The sequence below is a fragment of the Platichthys flesus genome, chromosome 16, assembly GCF_949316205.1.
Source record: "Platichthys flesus chromosome 16, fPlaFle2.1, whole genome shotgun sequence".
Lineage (NCBI taxonomy): Eukaryota > Metazoa > Chordata > Actinopteri > Pleuronectiformes > Pleuronectidae > Platichthys > Platichthys flesus.
Window position 1 is genome coordinate 16,056,800 of NC_084960.1, and position 13,521 is coordinate 16,070,320.

General features: G+C 48.6%; 1 protein-coding gene across 1 annotated transcript in view; it reads left to right on the forward strand.

The window, feature by feature from the left end:
• The first annotated feature begins 6,999 nt into the window (after positions 1-6,999).
• Positions 7,000-13,521, forward strand: part of lrrc4ba (leucine rich repeat containing 4Ba) — a 33,579-nt gene continuing 27,057 nt past the window's right edge. The window contains exon 1 of the mRNA XM_062407196.1: positions 7,000-7,138. The gene's annotated coding sequence lies outside the window, so the exon portion shown is untranslated. The remainder of the gene's footprint in view (positions 7,139-13,521) is intronic.

Here is a 13,521-nt window from a genome sequence, read left to right on the forward strand (position 1 = left end):
AATGTGTATTTCCATGTCCTCTCTTCTGCCTCTCTCTGGAGCTGCAGACAGAACAGGCTGTTCTCACCTGCCTCTTGAGTTCCTCCTCTGATTGGCTGACTGCACTTTGAGTGACATGCGACCAGCCTTATCAATGGTCTCATTCTGGCACGTTCACTCTGGTAAACAGAGCTGAAAGTCAAGTTATGTTTGGATACCAGCCACATATTTACAGTCGGTTAAAACAGGAAGTTAATGAACGGTAAGTTACATGGTCCTCATGTTTGTCCAGGTTTTAGCTGGACAGTCGGCCAAGGTATGAGTAACGTTCCGAGTTACGGTACGGAGTTTCAATACAGGGTAACGTCTACATGGGTTTGGAGGCTGGACTGGGACCGGCTGGGTGGGCGGGGCTGAGAGACGAGTGCGATAAATTATTTAATAGCTAAACTCCCGAAATCTTTTGATTACACTTTTTAAATTACATTAGGAGTTTTACTTGGTCTGACTAGTCTAAACATTTAAAGATGTTAAGCTGTGACTAGAAATAGGTGTTCCTCCCTTGATGAATTAATTTAATAATCAAGAAAATAATCAACTCATCAATCTGTGCGGCCCTACAGTGACCTCTGGTGCCTCGTGTGGAAGCACTTGTGAGTTTTCCCTCTAATCTGTCAGCATCCGTCCTTAGAACACAGTGCACCAGATGATTGATATTATTTTCTATATTGCTTATTGTGCACAGTGCAGTGTTGTTGTGCAAATGAAGATAACATTATGTTAAATGAAATGGAGATAAATAACACAGAACGGTTCTACCATTAAAACATCTTGGTTGTAAAGTGTGATTTCAGTTCAACTGTAACATATCCTCTGCTCGTAGTTTCTCCAGTTGTGAACTGCAAGTGTTCCGATTCTCTTCCAACAGCAGCTGACATCCGAACAGCGCTGCTTGTAGAAATATGGATGTGCCATTGATTTATTTTGCAGCAGACACATTAAAGTGGATTCATCGGTCAGTAAAACAGATGAAAAATGTATCACTCAATAACAGAAAAAGTACAAATGGTAAGTAATAATAACAAATGGGTTCAAAATACAATGACAACAGGTAAAACCATACATTAGGTTTTATAACCTGCATTAAGCTCACAGTCCTTTAACATGTGAACCTATCCCTTTTAAAGTCAAAGTCCTTCACCGTCCCACTGACCCCAACGGGACAATCAGACATTTTCTGGAGGACTCTGTGGTGGCAACAGGAATTGAGTTGAAACACTCATCCTCTGCTGTTTTCAGCTCATCCAACAATGTAAAAGCTGCGTCTGTCCACTGAGATAAAGACTGTGCAGGTTCATATGGGAGAAGCCGTTTACCAAAGACTGCAGTTTTTTCTGAGGGGACATCTCACTGGATGGAACACTGGACCAATCTTAAGGCCAGGAACAACGAAGAAGGATCTCCAAAGTGATGCTTTAGTTTTGGATCTGGCGCCATCACCTTTAGCCAGTGATCTGTATAGAAGAACTCTGATCCGCTTCAACGTGTCTCGGCCATTTGCATGAACAAAGCCGCAGCCCTGACATCTGCTCAGCACCTGTTGATCAGGTCAAACTGGCAGACCTATGAGGGTGAACTGGGAACGCCTGGAACTGAGGGGGGTTTCCTACTTGTTGAGAAATGTTTCTGGCCTTCTTGGAGGAGCCTTGAGAAACCGAAACCGTGTGGACCTTGTTACAGAGGATGCCGTCTGAACAAGCTTTGTGGTTTTGAAGATCTCGCCCCCCCGGGATGTCGTGTAGAGGGCTACTGTGGGAATGTGGAGAGGTGGGGCTGTTAGAAGGAGTCATAAAAGCCATCTGGGCTTTGTACACCCGGAGAGAGAGCCATGGCATGTTCTCTGTGGGTGGTGGGCTTTATCAAGTAATATGAGACTTGTACTGTAAGAGTTTTTTTTCAAGTTAGAGTCATGAGAATGTTAAGATCTCAGTCAAATCTTCATGTGCTGCAGGTGCTGCTTTTCCTCTGATGGGAACCTGTTTGTGTGGCAGCAGAATTGTCCTAATTCAAAGATGAATAACACACACACACACACAAACACGCACACACACACACACACACACAAACCATATCAAACCTCAGTTTTCTGCTGAAGCAACTTTAGGGCAAAACTATTTTTTTAGATTTTTCTGAAGAACAGCAGACATCGCTCAGCTCCCTATGGACACTCACGTGTGCCACAAATGTTTCAACTCACTGAAGGATACTGCTAGCCTGATGTTGTCATAATGTTGTGGGCGGGGCTAAGTTCGTCTGGCATCCAGGCTAGGATACTGCACCTCATGGAATCGAGCCTTCCAGCCCACATGCTCATGATACCAGAGATTTTCATTAATTAGAGATTATTTTTCTAGAAGATCACAATTTATTCTCATCTTAATGCATCAAATACTTGCAAATGTTCATTTGTACAGATCATGAGAGACATGTTTTAACACAGTAAACTGCATCACCCAGGTCTCAACATCTGATTGGTGAACTGTGTAATATGACAAAATGGGTGATACAATAAAGTTAAATGCGGTCTGGGTTTCGAATGGAGACTATTTTCTCTTTTTTACGTAAAAATGCTCATTTTTACATTTTCTTTTATCTTACTTCTCAATTCCCCACAGTGACCTATTTTACCTCCAGATCCTGGTGGCTTCATCTCGCTCTGCTGCTGTGACTGTCCGGTTCCACAGCTAGTGTTCGCTCCATGTACACCTGCAGCCTGCAGCTGAATGTAACATGACCTGGCAGTTACTTGTGAAGGACGATCTAAGAAATCAAGCTCTGTTCAACATATATCAAATATTTCCACCTACACACGGAGTATGTAGAATGTTGATGTTGCAGCCCTCTTTCCAGGAGCGCAAACCAGATCTATCTCATGAAGAAACACGTTATGGAAATGATGGAGCTGCTTTGAGTTGAAATAAATTATGGATGACAGTGTAATAGCCTTGATAATAGCTAGTAATACAAATAAATTGACAAACATTTATTTTATATATATTTTGGGGGATACAAACTGCAAACCCAATTTTAAAATCATGTGTTATTGGGGTATTACAAAAATAGGGCAAAGTTGTGGAAATCTTTCGACTGTTAACCGTAAGATATTAAACGGCTCAATAAATAATGTGAGTACAGTTATTTCCTTTAACATGCCTCATATGGATTTATAACATGTAAATTAAATATGTAATTAAAAGCATTGAATGCACTTAAACCTTACTCATAATATCGTAGAACACATCTTAACATATGATCGTATCCTGGTCTGCTCTTTTCTGCAAAGTGGTTCGGGTCAGAGCAACATTTGCCTGAATAAAGAAAAAGGTCCTGCTACATGTTGATCGTGTGGCATTTGGATTGTTGTTGTCTGCCCCTATCGTCACCACGAGGAAAAGGCAGAGGACCAGTTTAAAGGCCAGTTAGGGGAGGCTGTGGGCGAGAGATGAAGATTATACAGCCTGGTCGCAGGAGTGCTGCTCAGCATAATGGGGTTTATAGGCCTGGGGGCAGAGTTTGTTTTACGCCCTGCCGGAGGAGGTGATGACAGGAGCGAGCGACGGAGGAGCAGGAGAGACAGTCTGATTATTAAACCTTGCCACATGGAGAGTGGATGCGTTGTGAAGGTCCTGGTGGTGAATGAGCTCAGCCGGCAGATGAGGAGGTGGAGGAAGGTGGCGGGCGGAGGAGCACATAACACCGAAAATTGGATTTGTCTTCAGGGGCCTGGTGGTTGAGGTCCACTTGGCCGGGTGTGGGAAGATCAATGTCACTATCGGCCCAAATGGATGCGGTTGCCAGATAGGGCTGTTTCTGATAAGGGATGAGTATTGGCTTTAGTGTTGGAGAAACAAGCTTGGTTAACTCTGTGTTTAAAAGAGCTTCTCCTCTCTCTGTGGGAGAAAACTTTGTGTTTCGGGGTGTACACAGGCATAAGCGTTCAAGCGTTCAACCCTTGCTTGCTAGTCACGACAGCCCAAATGTTCAGTTTGGTATCACACAGGTTGGGATCCCTGCAGCCGGTGGCGTGCTGTTTCACCATCAGATACGGATCAGGGCTCCGTTAGGGCCTCGGAGGCTGTGGAGGGTTCGGCGTTGAGATAGCGTGTGAGGAGGGTGGAGGGAGGACAAGATGCAGAAAGGGCAGGAGGAGAAAGACAGGCGGTGTGTTCTCTACCCCAGCGGCGTATCTGCCCCACTTCCTCTCGCCACGCCATTCCAGCGCAGCGATGGCAGAGGTCTCACCCCAGGGCAGCAACTGCCGCTGAGGGCCCGGGACCTGAACATAACTCAGGGCAAAGACAGCGGCCGGATGTCTCTCCAACCAAAATGCCAGCACAGCACAACACACAGCAACACAAGGCCGAGGCACGGGAGGCGCGAGCAGCCTCATCCGTGGAGCAGCGGCAGAAATACTAGATGGCAAGCTTTCCGTCTTCATATGAGGCGCATTAATCCTCGCTGTGGCTCCCATCTTTATTCATTTATCGGCCTGTGGTGTCCACTCAATCAGTGAGTTAAAGGCTGGGCTGATGGAGCGAGCCCTGCACACCCACCAGAGAGAGGAGGAGGAGGAGGAGGAGGAGAAGAAGGAGGGGAGGTTGTACTCCACAGCCTGAGCAGACACTGCAGTACAGAGATACAAACAGAGTGGGTTGGGGAGGAAGAGGAGGAAATGTGAGGGGGCTCATTTAAATAATGAGGCAAGGGGAGTGTGTGTGTATGTGTGTGTGTGTGTGGGGGTGGGGGGGTGACAACTGGAGGTGAAAAGAGAGGAGCCTTGCATCAAGAGTGAGCGAGATTGAGAGGTTCAAAGTAAAGGGGGGGGGGGGGTGAGAACAGTCCATATGAAGAGCGAGCGGTGGGGAGAGATCCAGGACGACACCTCCACAGACTACTGAGGTATGTATGTGTGAGGGAGAGGGAGGGAGACGAGGAGGAGAGGGATGTGGTGGTGGTGGTGGTGGAGAGTGTGTGAGAGTTAGAGAGAGGGAGGGATATCCACTGCACTGTTGTGTGACTGGAAATTTAATAGAGAGAGAGAGGGAGGGAGGCAGGAAGGCAGCAGGGGAGGGGGGAGAGAGAGAGAGAGAGAGAGAGAGGAAGGAGCGACGCAATGCAAAAGCAGCGAGCGGGAGCCGTTGTTGTTGGAATGACAGAGGACTGGGACGGGCTGTGGGCGCTGCTAGACCCTCACTGCAGAGCGTGGGGCTGTGGGGAGGGGGGTTGGGGGGTCAAGTGAGCGAGAACATATTGTGCATAAAGTGGAAAAGGGCAACCAAGGCCATGTGGTGTGCGTGTGTGTGTGTGTGTGTGGCAATGTTTAATAAGAGAAACAGGTTGGCCACCCTGTTGCTGCAACCTGACTAAATATGTCAGGGTCAGTCATTACCTTGTTCCCCATCTACATCATGCTTCTCTGTGTGTGTGTGTTTGTGTGTGTGTGTGTGATTGTGTGTGAGTAATAGAGCAGTGCTTGAGGCAAGACACGTGTGTGGGGAGTGTGTGTGTGTGTGAGAACACGTGCCCGTGATGGAGAGCTGGCGTTGAGGTGCGAGGATGTGAGAAAGAGTGATCCTCGGAGTCTCGATATAGAACCTTATCAATCCAGCACTAATCACCCGTCTGAACACCCCACCACCACCAGCACCACCACCGCTCCCCCCCAACGTTCACCCATCGCTCTCCACCTCCCTCCTTCTCTCCCTCTGCTATCTGATGGACGCACTCAACCACCCACCCACCCACCCAACAGCCCGACACTCTCGCATCCTCGTGATGATGTCCTTCTGAGGTGATTGACAACTCAACCCTGACCAGATCTGTGACCTTAACCTGACCTTAACCCCCCCCATACACACACACACACACACACACACACACACACACACACAAACACACACACACACACAATCTCAGGATTTCTTTCTTACTTCATATGAATGACATAATTTCTCACTTTCTTTGAATAGGAAATCTCGTTTTTGTGAAAAGAATATATATATATATATATAGATAGATATTTATTTGACTGGAGCTGCAATGGCAGGCAGGACACAAATCCAATGAGGCGGTGCTGCTCAGGTGTGTGTGTGTGTGTGTGTGTGTGTGCTTCAGCGTTGCCAAGGGAACCGGCCAAGCAGCAAATGTCCCTTGTAACAAGCTGTAAACACCATCATCGTATTATAGAGACATGAGTGCATGGACACACGTCAGGAATCAAATGCTACATAAAACAAAATGTGCAGTTTAACACTGTAGAGGAGAGCTGTGGGGTTCACACAGCTAATTGTAGTTCTAATCCCTATGAGGAGTATTATTGCCATTACAGTTGATGCATGTGTCTTATGTCATCTAATTTTGGCTTGTTCATATTTAAACCTGCGCCATTGGCTGTGTGCAGCTCTGGTGCAACGTGCACGGTCTGCGGAGAGCAATAGAGACACTGTGATGTTTGTTTGTTTATTTGCATGTCATACAAAAGAGGACGATGCAGTAAATAAACATATTAAGTTTCATTTTCACTGTAGCAGCAGCAGCAGCAGCAGCGGTGCAGTCAGACCTCCCCGCACCGTCCTGCAGCAGTGGTTCCATCCACCTGAAGATCTCTGAGACAATTCTCATTACCAGCGGTGGCAGCAGCAGCACCTGGAGAGGGTGAATCAATCTGAGGGAGAGAGGGAGAGAGAGAGAGAGAGAGAGAGAGAAATAGAAATAGAGGAGAGAGAGAGAGAGAGAGAGAGAGAGAGAGAGAGAGAGAGAGAGAGAGAGATAGCAGAGGAGAGATAGAAACAGTTTGGGAGAGAGTGAAGAGAGAGAGAGAGAGAGAGAAAGAGGAGGGAAACAGTGAGCGAGAGAGAGAAAAGGAGAGATAGAAAGATACAGAAACAGTGAGGGAGACAGAGAGAGAGAGAGAGAGAGAGGAGGGAACAGTGAGGGAGACGAGGAGAGAGAGGAGAGAGAGAAACAGTGAGGGAGAGGGGGAGAAAGAGAGGAGAGGACTCGGCTCTGCAGTGGAATACTCGCTGGTTCGAGGGAAGGCGAAGCTCTCGGAGTTATCGGAGCTCCGATGCGTTTCAGGAGCGGATCGTGAAATAAAAAGGTAAGAGAGACGATGCCATCCACACAGACGTGGTGCACACGCATGTGCGCGCATTCTCCTGTTGGTCACGCGTGTGTGTGTGCGTGCGTGCATGTGTGCGTAGCCGGACAGTTTGTGCATTTGCAACAAAACTACTAATTAGAAAATCCTTGGCCACGATGTGATGTGTGCGTGCGTGTGCGTAGCCCCCCCACGGCTCAGGATTGACATGTTTGACGCGTGAGATTATTATTTCGGGGGCTGGAAAACAATTAAGTAGATCAATACATTTCCAATGTCTGATTGCTTTGTCAATACGCAGGATTTCAAACTTTTTCTACACCCTCATCATTGTAAATGAGTCTTTTTCTATTGCATCTCCAAGTGTGCTCGTGCATACAAGTTGATAATCCTGATCTAACCTTGGCGGTGGCAGGAGCCTCCGCCGGAGCACAAGCTGTTGACAGGGTTTAATGTGTGATCCGGTTTGCGCGCAGCTCTCGCGCACACACACTCATCCGAACCCGCCTAATCGCACCAGTTTACAGTGTTAATTTGTGCGTCGGGGGCCGTGGCCCCTGAGCGATGACCCCAGATTTGGAGGAAAAATGCGCAGCCACCTTGCGGCTTATGCGCGGTGGGTTAAGCTCTGAGTCAGAGCCCGGGTTCCCTCCGGCTGGAGAACAAGGAGCAGATAGATTAGGACTGATGAATGAAGATCTACTGCCTCTATCTGCAACACAACGATACGCTTATGAGAGGATTTGAATGCTAATGTGCGCTGTTTCAGGGAAATCCGAGCAGGCTGGGAAGTGGCGGGAGGAGGCGTGTGTGTGTGCGTGTGTGTGTGTGTGTGTTTGTGCGTGCGCGTCGGCGTGTGATGTGGACGAGCCAGATGATCTCCCGAGTTTAATCATAGACAGAATAAGTTATTAATGGTGGGAGGTGAAGTGGGGCACTGGGGCAGGATTTGACAAGAGAGGGGTGTGGGCCTCACATGGAGGGACATGGGGATGATGCCTCCCCCCCCCCATCCTCCTCACTCTGCAAGTTTTTCCTTCTGAAGGAAATTGTGGTGATAAGATTTAAAGCATCTCTGCCGGACACAATACTGGACAATGGATGTGGTGTCATTATTGATGTTCTTTTAACTCTCCCCCCCGGCACAATCATTCTCTTCTGTTTTGCTGCTTGTATTTTACAACCTGTGTTTTTTTATTCATGCACCCATATTCGATTTAATGCTTGTTCCAGTACCTGTAAACTCCTACACCGTCGTAGCCCAGCCGTCAAATAGGAGACCACGACACATGCCATTTACGAGGCCCTGCTTCACGACATATTCTCTCCATTAGATCTAAAATAGACCCAGTGATGTAAAACTTTAAGAGGACGGTATACTTTTATGTAGCCTGTGAAAGTATGTATTTTATCCACTCATATTGTGGTGGCTCTGAGTTCATATAGTGAGGAAGTGGGGCTTCATTCTCAGCTGATCAGGACCTGTGTGCAGCAGCACCAGTCACCACAGGCCTCGGCTTCATGACAGGCTTGTCACATGGTATCACATTTAAAAGGCAAGGCTGGGCTCAGGGAGGTGCTTCACATATCAAAACGCACGAGCGAGACCTACATATCAGTAGAATTTGTTCATCCCGAAACTTGGGACGCTGAAGTTTTTCAACTCGTCGAAACCAACGCGTTGCCAAATGGATTCAAACTTTGCTCAGGTTACATAAAGCCAGTCATTTATGAGAACGCAGCCACTCGTCAGGGAAACAAGGAAGCATTTATTTAAAATCTGTCTTGTGGTTTTAACGTCCGAGGGATTTAAACTCCTGCGAGCCACATTCGGGAAATTGGTGGCAGAGAAATCCGAGAGCACGCTGTCCTGAATAAGTAAAGCACTGGAAGTGGAGGGAATCTGTTGCACGATTTAGATCCATCCAGCTTTTTAACTCCTGAAGGTGCAGAGGCACGCCACCTCTTGACCTAATATGCATGTTATTAAAATTGAACAATGTCACGATTCACAAGGAAAGGTTAACATGGATTAGTCAATGGGATGCAGGTGGAATGTTTTATTCAGTTTTATTCCTCCTTAAAGGATTCTGCACCTGTAACAGGCTCCACATTCAGACACCTCCGTCGGAGGCTTCATTCTCCTCATCATGGTGGACAAAGGGAAAGACTTGCCTTACAACATGTGAGAAGAGTGTAACCACCAAACATACTTATGATAACGGATACAGTAGATCCACTTTTACTCCTCTGCTGCGGTTGGAGGAAAAAACTTTTTATTTTGTATTACTTTTCCACCAGCCTGATGACTTCCTGTGGTCATCTTGCTAATTTTAACATGGGTGCATAGGTCCCACATACCCGATCTCAGAGTCCTCCCTGTGTCGCAAATCAAACAGCGGCTGAGTGATTTCAGTCATCTGAGGAATCAGGCCATGGCTGATGAGCCTGATGAAAACAAGCAAGCAGGCTAACAGGGACATGGTAAATTACACCTGCACACCTGGCCTAGAGGGAAGGTGTGACTTTGAGATAGTGCCCGGCCCTCCGCTGCTCCGCCGCCGTTGGATTTGTGGAGCCAGTGCGATTTATTTCCGGAGGAGATGTGGAGAAGTCGCAGCAAATCCTCCGAAACCAAACACGCGGGGCGGGAAAGGTCACGGGAGGAGTCCAGCATATAAATGATTACCCCCCCCCTCCCCAAAACACAGCCCAATGTCAATGATTTGTGCGTCTCTCAAATGACGCCCGGGATGCTTTCAATCCGGTGTGTCTAGTTTGCCTTTCCCTCGTCCCCGTACTGTACTCAAAAGGACAAAGGGCCGCATTCATTCTGAGGGACGTCTCTGCTGCTACATTAAAATGCAAAGAGTGGAACTGTTGCCCTAAATTTGGAGTCTGTGTGCGCGTGCGTTTGGGCATGCGCGTGTTTTAATGCACATTTCCGCGTGTGTGGCGGAGGGCCAGAGAGAGACAGATTATAGATGACACTAAAACTGCTCTAATCAGGCCAAGCTGGTCGCTGATCTCTTCATAGGGCGCGGGTGTCATTGATTGATGGCTGCACGACTTGCTGATGTACACAGGTTGAAGGGTGAGGAGCGGCTCGCTGATCAGCGGGAGAGGCTGACAATTGAAGGAACAACCTCCGGCTGTCCCTTAATAATGCAGCACGACAAGTCCGTCCCCCCCCCCCCCCACCCGATCGGAGACACTGGGATCATATCACACATGTCGCCGCCGGCCGCCACGTGCTCAAGCCATGCCTGAACCCGCAGACAGAGATCTGAGATTCAGCTTTCCTCGCATGATATGGCACAATATGAATCTCTGTAACCGGGAGGAGGGGGGGAGTGCATAACTGACCCATCCGCTGCACAAATGCTAAGCTGTCTATGATGGTGGGGGGGGGTATAATTAGCCAACATTGGTTGATTGAGTTTCCCCATCCCGACCCGGGTGTTGGCCCTTCGGGGATCATGATGTCTGTCCGGGTATTAATTATTGAGTAACAGTTGGAAGAGCGGCGATGGTTAATGACACCAAATGAATGCAATAATCCATTGAATTGACATAATTAGAAATGGTGAGATTTCCCCCGGGGAGAATATCCACACCATGACCCGAAGTGGAGAGGGAAGCCTGGAAAGAGGGCCGAGGCGATTCATCTGCCTCCCCTCCTCGTGCCCTGTGCGTCGGTGCTCGGCCACATATCCGATCATCTGTTCAGAGGAGACGGTCAAAAAGTGGCCGTCCGCTCGCGTGTCACCGCAGTAGCTCCACGGACTGAGCGAGTCCGGACGCAGTCGGTCGCATGCCGGTTGAAACGGGCTGGCCGCAGAGAGAGCGGTCAGCCCTGCGTGTCTCATATTGAGTTTGGCAAAGAAAGGAGATATTATCTTCTTAGTAAATGTGATTGGGTAATGAAGGCGGTCAGGCCTCGGTGACCACCGTGCTTTGCGACCACAGCCAGCTCGGCTGCGTCTCGGCACAGAGTCTTGAGGGAGTTTGTTTCGGGTCAGTGACGGCATAAGAGCCCAATACAGCATTGCAGAGTCAGGCTGGGGCCTTTCCTCTGTCTGCCTCGCTGACTGGCTGCGCTGGCTGGAGGCACAACGGTAGTGGCATACTGATGCTGCTCGTGATGACAGTATAAATATTGATGATGTAGATGGCAAGAAACAGATAGTGCATGAGAGCAGTAAACATAAAATTATACCCAAAGTGTGATGCTTAACAGGTTTTCGCCCCCCCTCCTTGTTGTTGTTATTTTTCGGTGCCGTGATTCAATCCTGACACAGACAGGTTTGGTTTCCCCGGCACTCTGAGAGATCACGACGAGGCGCCCGGAGAGAAGCGTGGGCGCTCTGTCGCACGAGAACCAGACGTCCTTTTTGGATCCGGTTGGATGTTGTCGTGTTTTCAGGTGGCGGGCTAATTTGGTGATGTCACAATGAGATGGTGGCGATGAGACATGCCAGCAGAGGTCCCAGGAGGCCGCCTGAGGGCCCCGGAGGAGGTAGTTAGGGAAGCGACGCCCCATCGTCGTCGTGATAAATCACAGATCAGGCTGCGCGGCCGGGACGATTACTCTCGGTGCCACCACGTGAACCCGCACATGCCTTCGCTATTTGTTCTCCAAGTCCCAGGACTCCCCGCGAAATATGTAAAGTGTTGACTCAGTTGTACGGGTTTATTTATATATTTTGCCCGTCTTGCACTTTCCTGTCGTCATACTGGATTGGTTGGCGCAGTGGCGAGGCGTTCGGGCTCAAATTTCACTGTGTGGACTTTTGAAACTTTGGTCGATAATTGCTGAGGTGATGTGCCCGATGTGCCACATGAAGCCCAAGTGAGTCCTAATTTGGACATTTTATTAAAAGTTGGAAGCCATAACCAGCCTATCCGGAGAATTAAGAACCAATTTCCCTCTCAGCTGTGTGCCTCCGGTGACCCCTGTCTAATGACATAGCAAACTGACCTGCAGGTAGCTATAGTCATCAGTCACTGACCTCTTCAGAGGGCATGGTCGTCTGGAAGTTTGCAGAGAGACTTCTCCATCACGTCCCCGCTTTGGGAGCTGCAGATCAGGGCCGCGGACACCCCCGAGCCCCCCCCCCCCAACGTGATGGAGACACGCAAGATGGTGAGTGGTTACTATGGCAGGTTACTATGGCAACCTCAGGTCTCTGTGAGAGCTTCCATTTCGCACAGCGTGGGAGAGAGAGGGAGAGAGAGAGAGAGAGAGAGAGAGAGAGAGAGAGAGGGGTGGAGAGAAGAACCCGCAGAGAGGGGAAGGGTGGAGAAACCGGCAGAGGAGGTGAGGTGTGGAAGTAAACATGCCGTAGGTGAGGGAAAGGGAAAGGGGGCGCGCGGAGAGGGGCAGATGCGGAGGTTGTAGGAGAAGAAAAAGTGATGGAGGCGTGTGAGTGATGGGTTGAGGCCGAGGTGTGAGAGGAGCTGATCGGAGGGCAAGGAGGACGATCACATGGCCCGCTAGACCCGATCTGCGCCGCGTCCGCGCATATGCCGGAATATTTCAACGGTGCCCTGCAATCATTCTGCTGCTGCACAGTGTGTTTCCACTCTTTATCTCCCCCTCTCTCCCCCGTCCCTCTCCTTCCTCTCCCTCACCTCCCTGATTCGGTTGGCAAGGCGCTCGGCGGCGAGAGACATTGTGTCAGTCTTGGTGACTGGTCTACATGGAGACGTCCATCAGTCAGTCCGTGTCAGCGTTTCGTGGGCAAAGCCTTATCGTGTTTGTCAGTGTGAGTGTTTATCTGTCTGTGTATTAGTCAGTGTGTCACTCATACGGAAGGCTGGGGCGAGGCCCGGATCGATGGGAGCCAGCACAGTGTTTCTTATCATGCACGCACGCACATGCCGTTTGTTTGTTTGTTTGTTTGTTTGTTTGTAAGAAGGCAGCCATCTATACAAGGAACTGTAAGGTCTGGTGGACGGTCAAGGGAGATGCACTGACAGATGGACACATCATTAAAGCGTCTCCACCCCTGCTCCACATGTTGCACCACACTGTCTCAATGTTTATTTCCCTTTTTTTTCCCCTCTCAAATTCTAATTAGGCACGAGCCCCCCCCGTACACCGCAGACGTCGGCTAATATTACACAACCTGCTTTTTTTCCATGTATTTTAATCTTGTTAACTTGTGGGGTACAGCAACTAGACCCTGTGGTGGAATCTCATCTCTGATTCATAATAGTGAATAATGTGTTTTAGCATTATCCCTCTTTTCTGACATTTTCATACGGATGCGTGCAATGCTGCCACGCCGCCATATTTGTGCATAATATATTGTTAACCTTGACTTATATTTATAGAAAACTGCACTAATTTCCTTTGGACCCATTTCTTATTATTCATA